This window comes from Ornithorhynchus anatinus, chromosome 6 (assembly GCF_004115215.2).
Source record: "Ornithorhynchus anatinus isolate Pmale09 chromosome 6, mOrnAna1.pri.v4, whole genome shotgun sequence".
NCBI lineage: Eukaryota > Metazoa > Chordata > Mammalia > Monotremata > Ornithorhynchidae > Ornithorhynchus > Ornithorhynchus anatinus.
The window spans coordinates 29721086-29731214 of record NC_041733.1 but is presented as its reverse complement, the minus strand read 5'-3'; positions in this window follow the sequence as shown (position 1 = coordinate 29731214).

Below are 10129 nucleotides of genomic sequence, written 5' to 3'. Positions count from 1 at the left end.
CACATCAGTACATAGATTCTGTCCAGGATTAAGCAGAATGAGAAGCAGTGTTACTTAATGTATAATAATAATAATAACGGTATCTGTAAAGTGCATACTATGTGCCAAGCACTGTTCTAAACACTGAGGTAGATACAAGGTAATCAGGTTGTCCCACGTGGGGCTCGTAGTCTTAATGCCCATTTTACAGATGAGGTAACCGAGGCACAGAGAAGTGAAGTGGTTTGCCCAAGGTCACACAGCAGACAAATGGCAGAGCTGGGATTAGAACCCAGGTCCTGTGACTCCCATGCCTGTGCTCTTTCCACTAAGCCACGCTGCTTCCTGTGTATAGAACACAAGCCTGAGAGTCAGAAGGACCTGAGTTCTAATCCCAGCTGGGCCACTTGTCTGCCATGTGATCTTGGGCAAATCGTTTAACTTCTCTGTGCCTCAGTTCTCCTGTTCTTTTCCCTATTTAGGCTGTGAGCCCCTTGTGGGACAGAGACTGCGCCCAACCTAATTAACTTGTACCTAACCCAGTGTTTAGAACAGTATTTGATACATAGTAAGCACTTAATAAATACCAAAAGAAAAAAGGAAAATGGCATCTCCCAGTGTAAGATACTTGATGGATATGACATAATTCGGAATAGTGAAGCACTATATGGGGAAGTTGCCGAATTCACAGTACAAGGTGTATAGTTCTCATTATTTAGAAGAAGGTCTCATGGTAATGAAAGCACGCTAATGGAACAGAATTCAGAAGCATCTCAGTTGGATAAACATCCGATTTAGCTGGTAAGTGAATGGGGGGTAGTCTCTTCCCCCTTCCAAGTAGCCCCTGTCGTACACTACAGCTACGGGCATCCAAGATTTCCAATTCCAGTTCCCGCAGAATCGAGAACCCCGAACAGGGCAGTGATGACCAGAAGTTTGCCTCTGCCAAGTTTCAGCACACTGATGTCTCTCCCTGATAAGCAGCAGCTGTTTCGCTGGCTCTGCAGCATGCCTCCAGGTCAGGTGGAGCTGGTAATGTGACAGCAAATGCAATTATAGCTGATGTCAACCAAAAGAGTATGTGAATTAAATGGGATCACATCTTGCAGATAGAAAGGGTGGTTGCATAGTTTGGGTCACTGGCCATTTAGCTTTCTACCTAGTTGTGGTTTGCAGCCCATTGATTCACCTCAATTTAACTCTCGCGTGATAGCCCCTTGAGGTTTGATACTTAAATCTCTATCTGTGTTTGTTTCATAGGTGCCGATACATTCCTGTGGACAGTAGCTTTCAATTTCTAAAGAGAGGCAGGCCTATGTAAAAAGCTCCAGTTAAATTAGCCTGACTTCTGGGATAATATTTTACTAGCATCCAATCCCCAGAAATGTTTGAAAATTAAGCAAAGAAACAATCTTCTTGTGAAGCAGTAGGTGATGTATTTTCACACTTAATAACCATTTCATAGTGACTTCATTCATGATCTAGTACTTTGCATTTACCAAGCCCATTTTTCTAAAATGTTAATTAAAACCAAATATTAATTACACAATACTAAAGCTTTCTCAACATCTTCTAATCGCTTTTTTTTGTTACTATCAAATTCTTGGAAGTGACCAAATGCCGTGAAAATTACAATTCGATATTAACATTTTACTCTGTGCCCCATAAATACTAGTTGGCAAAAATGTAATTAAAAGAGGAACATTAAGTTTAACAGGGATATGCTGTAACAGGTTTCAATTAGAATAGAATCACTTCTATCACTACAAATATATTTGAACTTATGTTTAAATTAAGCTTCAAATTTTTAATGTTGCTTTAATTTCAATAAATATCATAACTACCATATGAAATGATAACAAGCATGATTTCTAGATTATGAAAATGTTCAACCTGGGTGGTGGGATCTCCTGTGGAGAAGGAGTTTATAATCTAGGGAGGGAGGCAGAGGGAGAAGTGTTGCTCAGTGGAAAGAGCAGGGGCTTGGGACCCAGAGGTAATGGGTTCAAATTCCACCTCCGCCGCTTGTCAGCTGTGTGACTTTGGGCAAGTCACTTAACTTCTCTGTGCTTCAGTTACCTCATTTGTAAAATGGGCATTAAGGCTGTGAGTCCCACGTGGGACAACCTCATCACCTTGTATCCTCCCCAAAGCTTAGAACAGTGCTTTGCACAGAGTAAGCGCTTAACAAATGCCATCATTATTAAAATAAACAGCAGCATCGGAGTTGAAAGATGATGTACATAAGAAGGAGGGGGTGTGCAGTTAGTAACCCACTGCACAGTGATCAGGGGAAACAATTTCCTACAATAGTTAAATTAGGAAAACTAAGGTTGGGTCCTCATTCAATTTAGTTCTGTCGGAGAGTAGCTAGTGAGAAAACAACATTTTGAAAAGTTGTGTTTGTTTTGGGTGGGGGTGTTGGTGAGGTGTGTGGCTTAATTGACCATTGATAGTTCTAAGCAAGAAACTTGGTGCTAATTATGTTAAATATAAATAGGTTAGAGACATGTTATAGTGTGGCAGAAAGGATTTACATCTGAGCTGGCTTTATTTAGAAGAGTCCAAAATAAACATTCAGTTAATGTGCAGAAATTGCAATAATGTAACGCAAAGTCTTTGAGGTACATGGTCTGAGGAAGCAAGGAAATGAACACTTATATGGAATTACACCATACGCTCTCTAAAATTTAAGCATCCCTCAGAAGCAATGCGACAGCAGTTACGAATGCACCAGTGTCCATAAAATCTTATTGACTGAATGGATTCTATAGAAATCACTTTTTTCATCCTGTCACTGGGGAGGTGATAAAATGGATGGGATGGGAATATATCCTAACTGTGAGATTAGCTGATAACCACAGGCCTAGAACACTTGAGAAATTAGGCTTAGTTTGCAGTAGAGTGGCCACTGATGGGACTCGTGGAAACCAGGTGCCCTTTTGCTGAGCCACAGGGAACGTACACTCGGTATTTCAGCAGTTACACAGTGTAAACACAATTAAATCATATGGAAGCTCTTCTATAAAATGGCAGAATTTTGAATGCTTTGTCAGGGTCCCCAGAATCCCCCTCGACTCCAGGGTTATAATCATTATCACTACCAAAATTATTTGAGCATTTGACAGTAAGCTGGCTATAGGCAGGGAATGTGTCTGCCAACTCTGTCGCATTGTACGCTCCCCAGCACTTAGCACAGTGCTGTGCACACAGTAAGCACGGAGTAAATACCATTGATTGATGCTAAGAGCAAGGTTAGGTACAAGATAAACGCAATCCTTATCCCTCACAAGAACTCACAGATTTGATGATCATTTACTTTATCCCCATTAAAGATAAGGTAAGCAAATATAATATGAAATGAGACCTACTTTTATAAAGTGAGACTTTACCTCCCACTGTTCTTTTATGGGCTCTGACTGCTACAAGACACTAAAACTAAATGATAAATTCTTAGCCGAGGGGTTTTCACTTTTTTTCTGGGAAATTAGGCCCTGGTGGCATAAGATAATGCTTGAAAAGTATTTGTTTGAGCTGGGGAAACAGAACAAGAACTAAAGCAGTTGAGAGCTCCTTGAGGGCAGGGATTAAGTTAATCGATTGATTGTATTTAATGAGCACTTAACTGTGTGCAGGGCACTGTTCTTAACCACTTGGGAGAATTCAATATAACAGAGTTAGTACACAAGTTTGCTGCCCACAACAAGCATACAATCTAGAGGGGTACTAAATCCATTGTACTCTCCCTAGCATTTAGGACTACACACAGCTTATTGATAAGCGATCAATATATACCGCTGATCGATTGAGAGGAGATACAAAAAGAACGGGTTCCTATGAAGAGGGCACTGGGGTAGAGTCAAGATAATCAGGCCAGTCATAGACTCTTCTTTCCAGAGTTTGTTACAATAACTTCAGTTAGGGATTCCACATGTGGAAAAGGGTTTGATAATTATGGGTCTTTGGACTTGAATTGTATGTAATTCTCTGTAGAGTACTAGTCAGCTCACCCAATTTAGTGAGTCATTCCTCTGTGGTAATCTTTAGCCTGTTGTTTTCCACTGTTGTTTTTTTTTAATGCAGTAAAACAAAATGTCCCACGCTATCTACTACTGCTTTGAATAAGATGATTAATCACATGTATTTTTGGCTACCAATAATAATAACTAATATGGTATTTGTTAAGTGCTTACTATGTACCAAGTACTGTTCTAAGCGCTGGGGTAGATACAGGGTAATCACGTTGTCCCATGTGGGGCTCACCCTTTTATTCCCCATTTTACAGTTGAGGTAACTGAGGCACAGAGAAGTTAAATGACTTGCCCAAGGTCACACAACAGACACGTGGCAGAGTCAGGATTAGAACCCACATCCTCTGACTCCCAAGCCTGGGTTCTTTCCATTAAGCCACACACCAACTAACTCAGTATTCAAATAAGTCAAATTGATTTGATTATTTCTTCCCAGGAAGAGAATGTCTGGAAGAGTAAGTTGTCTGGTACCTTCAGCAGATTCTCAGTGCTGCATTATCTATTATTATCACACTTACTGAGTTTTTTGCATTTTAGGTGTAATCTGCTAGTCCCACTGAGAATTTATTTACTTTTTCCTAAGCATAAAAATGTAGCTTATAAAATACAGGCTTGTTTGACTCTCACATTATCTATCTATCCTTATTCTGTAATGGCCCTTGTTCAGTCTGATTACCTAGAAATTACCCAGAAATCTGATACCTTGAATCCTACTTTTATTGTTCATTTGAAAAAGGATCTATTTAATACAACCTGACTCAGGACAGAGCATATTTAAAATGGACTAACCTGTTTGTGTTCTCTTTTCTGTATTTCAACTCTCCAATAACTTCAATAAATCTGGGCTTGGTGAACAATGTGAGTGGAAGAGTTTAGTGCCGTGTGGCTGGGCTTTTATTTTATTTTCCTCGTGGTGTCTGTGGGAGAGTGGAGCAAAGATGAAGAGTGATTAGGCACACGATGTGTAAGTGGCAAATTCAAGAACAGAACTCTCAGTCCTGCTCAGGCCACTAGACAGTATTACCTCTCAAGTAATAAAAGGCACCAGTCTGAAATAACGACACCAGCGTTAATCTTCCTCTTGGTTCGTGTGTGTAACCTCCATTAACCTTACCTGGAAGTCAGGCGCATGCATTGTGGGGAGACAGTCCACTAATTACCTGTCAAACTTTTTAATATAAATGTTATACTGTACGGTCTTCTTTTTGCTCTGAGGCAAAGAAAATATTCTGTACTCTGAACCGTCTATTCCCTCAAATACAGATATTTGAGAAAACCTTTGTTTTTCCTAATCCCATTTTTTTTTTTTTGGAAGAGAAAAGATCACACTGGAAGAAGCATTCAATGCAAATTTTATTTTAATTCTTTTTTTTTTTAAGAATGGCATAACATCACTAAGGGAAAGATTTGGATTCAACTGTAATTGTGACTAGCTGTTCCATGGACCATCAGGTAGAAAAGGTAATTCTCTAAAAAACACTTTTATAATATATATTTTTCCTCCCATTCCCAGAATCCAGGGATACTAAATGTAAACATCCAAGGAGCAAGGCAGATGGCTGAAGATAAGTGTTCTACTTTTTTATATGTGACAAAATATTCAACGTAAAAAATTTTTTTATGACATTGGATCAAAAAGCTGAAGACTGCTTGTAGCGGTGACTGCCACCCCACAGAGAGTTGATTCAAATCCAATCAAGAGCCACTTCATTCTGCCAAGCAGTGATTATACAATATATAATATAATATATAAGAAAATAGACTAGAAAAGGCTCTCCCTGTTAATATAAGTTGTCATGGAAAATAAATTATGATTTAATACCCGCCTATATGGATAGAATCTCAAAGCTAGATTCTCTGGAAATGGCATGTTGTATAGGGTGTCAGTAAGATTCAACTGAAGGATTCACTACTTTCTTCATTTAATGGGTTGTAATTTACCTGAAAAAAGACTAGATCCTAGTTCCCATTTAAATTTACTTATCGTACTGATACAGCAAGGTCACTGGGGTGGTAATCCAGGAACCTGAGGGGTTTTTTTTATTTTATCATCAGTTAATAATGTTGGTATTTGTTAAGCGCTTACTATGTGCCGAGCACTGTTCTAAGCGCTGGGGTAGACATAGGGGAATCAGGTTGTCCCACGTGGGGCTCACGGTCTTAATCCCCATTTTACAGATGAGGGAACTGAGGCACAGAGAAGTGAAGTGACTTGCCCACAGTCACACAGCTGACAAGTGGCAGAGCTGGGATTCGAACTCATGAGCCCTGACTCCAAAGCCCGTGCTCTTTCCACTGAGCCACGCTGGCAGTTAAATGTATTGGGCTCCATCCAAATTGTCATTCAGTAGAATATACTGAATTGATTCTCCCCATTTTGTACAGAAGGGAGTAGTAAAAATGAACAATTTACAATGGGGTCCTGGTTCAGCATATCCAGCTAACTTGCTTGTTCCAGAAGAGCACCAATTACACCTGGAATAACTTAGTTCTTGTTCCTCTCTCATCTGTCAAGTGGATTCAAAACTGGTGGTAGCGTTTATTGACAGACCACTTGGGGCGGCACGCTGTACTGGATGCTTGGAAACTACAGAACAAGTGACACGTCCTCTGTCCACAAGGAGTTTATGTTTTAATAGGAAAGATGAACATAAAATATTTATAACACTGTTCAGAAATAGACATATATACATAAGCGCTAAGCAGGGGTATGAAGATAATAAGTGCCAGAGACAGCGGAAGGACTGATATGGTTTGGGGTGCTGGGAAATTAATTGGGGAAAACTGGTTGGAGTAGGTAGGAGTTTTAGGAGGGCTTAGAATGGGTACAGCGCTGTGGTCTGTCTGATAGAGGGAAAGATAGAGTTCAAGCCAAGGGAACCGAATGAGCGAGGGGATGGAGGAGGGAAAGCCAGGAGCGGGTACAACTGGAAGGTCTTCTTGGGAGGAGCAAAGACAGTGGGAGACAGAAAGGAAGCAGGAAAAGTGCTTGGTTGGCAGGGCATTTACCAGGAGTGACTAGAAAAATGTCAGAAGCAAGGAGATCCTGGGGCACATCAGCAATTAATGCCAGATGTAAGCTCGTTGTGGGCTGGGAATGTGTCTGTTTATTGTTCTATTGTACTCTCCCAAGCATTTAGTTCAATGCTTTGCACAGAGTAAGCTTTCAATAAATACTACTGAATGAGTGTTTCCCCAATTATATATATCATGGAGAAGCTGGAGCCTGGTACACCTGTACTAATTTGGGTACATCTTGTCATCTCATTTAACAAGAATAAAGTTTCATTTGGTCTATGTCAAGCTAACTGATAGGTTTCACTTTAGTATTTTAATTGTTTTAAGTTGCATATAAAATGCTGTAATTACCGATTATCAGTTTATTAAAATGTTCAGCTATATAGGTGGGCATCTCCTCAGTGAAACGTAGAAAATTAATTCCCCAGAATGGTATTTGATTTTAAAGGGCCACTTTTTTTTTTTGATTTACTCTTTTCCCTCTTTGGCTTTGTGTTCTCGTCTATTTCTGGTACCTTGGTTTTGGCTACGTTGGGTGCTTGAGGCAGCCCACAGAGCTTCCATACCACAAATGAGAATAGCTTGCAATACAGTGTTGTGCTTCAGGCTGGAGGTCAAGACTTTTTAACTAGAAAATGTTGTGGGCTTTCATTTCATTTGAACTACCTGCTCCTCTCTTCTGTTTTTCCCCGACTTTTCTTTCCTCGGTACCCCAGTCATTAGCCTTAGGACTGTGGAAGCTTCATAAATATTTAATAACAAAACAGCCAGTACAATAACAGGGGGGTGAAGAGCTGGGAGGGGAGCTGAGTTTGGGGTACCGAGGGGCAGGAAAACTCTTAAGAAGAAGAAAAAGGACTAAATGAGAGGAAGTGAGTGGTGCATGGAGATGGAGAGGGGATTTTCAATGTAATTTTAATTACTTGTAAGCCCTGTCATCATGTTGGAGTTGCTTCTGAAACAGAACCTGACAATCTGCATCTATGTCTACGGGAAACTATATCTCATCGTACAGATGGTCCCAGAGAAACCACACTTTTGAGGTATTCAGTGTGATTATATCATGGGGTAGGCCCGTGTACATCTTTATTGGAATGATTAATTTATAGTCAGCTATTTCATCTTGACATTTGCATTACTTCCTGTAATATCTTTGTTTTTCCTCCTGCTTCCTCTATTTGTAAATAATCTTTATATCTCTCTCCCATTATATTGTAAGCTCTTTGAGAGCAAAGAATGTGTCTCCACCACTCTCCCCACCATCAAAACCCTAAAAAGACCTTTCTTCCAAGAAGCTTTCCCAGATTAAACTAAACCCCTATAACCTGGCTGAGTATCCCTTATGTGCTTTGTAAATTCACTCCACCCCCCACAATATTTGTTTAAATATCCTTGTAATCTATAATTTCCCTTAAATATCTTATTTTTGTCTTCCTCTGTAGACTGTGCTCCTTGTGGGCAGGGGTTGCCTCTACCAATTCTGTTGAGCTTTCCCAAGTGCTTAATACAGTGCTCTCAAGACAGTAAGTGTTCAAAAAATAACATTGATTGGTTGTTTCCTAGAGTGTTTTTTCTAGGAGGAACCCTTAGTTTCCCACTTTGTGCAGAATCTTTATGTTCTCTTCCCAGGGCCAATTCAAAGCCTCAAAATTCAGCGGTGTGAGCTGAGGCAAAAGAAGGCAGTGTGCTAAAAAGAAATATTGGTCAGAAAGGCATCCAGTGCCTTCTCTGAATTAGACAGAAAACTGAAAAACACTATCTGGTACAGATGGGACACTACTTGCTGCTAATTAATTAACTGTGGTATTATTAAATGCTTATTATGTGCAAGATGCTGAACTAATCTAAGGGGTGGGTTCAAGTTAATGCCATGGCATTCCTCCTATGTTCACTCAATCAAAAAAAACCCTTTGATTGTAATATATAATAATAGTGATTTTGTTAAGCCTTCACTACGTATGAAGTACTATATACTAAGAGCTGGGGTAGATACAGTATATAGAGGTAGGACACCATCCCTATCCCACATGGAGTTCACAGTCTTTTTTTTATCTCCACTTTACCTTTCACTTAACAATAATAATTGATAATTATGGTACTTAAGCGCTTTTCTATGTGCCAAGCACTCTTCTAAGCACTAGGGTAGATACAAGTTCCTCAGGTTGGACAGAGTCTCTGTTCCACATGGGTCTCACAGTCTTAATTCCCATTTTACAGATGAAGGAACTGAGGCTCGGAGAAGCCAAGCGACTTGCCCAAGGTCACAAGGCAGATGCGTGGCAGATCCGGGATTAGAATTTAGGTCCTTAAAGATTGCACGCTGAGGCTCCTTTGACAGCTTTTGGTATTTGATGCACTATCTCTCAATTTGACCCAATCTTTCTTAGAGTTGCTTTTCTGTCAAATGAAAATAGGTTCTATATCCTCAGTACTAGAGTTAGGGACCCTAGAGCTAATGACACCCCATTTTTAAGCTTCTTAATTTCAATGAAGAGCCAGGACACAGCAGTGACCGGATGTCATGGGTTCTAATCCCGACTCCGTCAGCTGTGTGACTTTGGGCTAGTCACTTAACTTCTCTGTGGCTCAGTCACCTCATCTGTAGAATGGGGACTAAGACATTTTTGTCCGTCTGTATCGCCCGATTAGACTGTAAGCTCGCCAATGGGCAGGGATTGTCTCTGTTGCCGAATTGTACATTCCAAGCGCTTAGTACAGTGTTCTGCACATAGTAAGCACTCAAAAAATATCCCTGAATGAATGAATGACTGTGTGTCCCACGTGGGACAACCTGATTATTCTGTATCGACTCCAGCGCTTAGAACAGTGCTTGTCACATAGTAAGCGCTTAATAAATACCATAATTATTATTATTGTCTTTCGGAAGCGTGGGCCAGCTGAGACCATCGGACATTATACTTTACTCTGGGGTTTGTGTCGTGCGTTATATATTGAATTGTACATTCCAAGCGCTTAGCACAGTGCTCTGCGCAAAGTAAGCGCTCAATAAATACTACTGAATGAATGAATGGTGAGGCGTTATCTCACCTGACACCCCCCCACCCCCCACCCCCGAGGTGATTTTATTCCAATTAATCCAC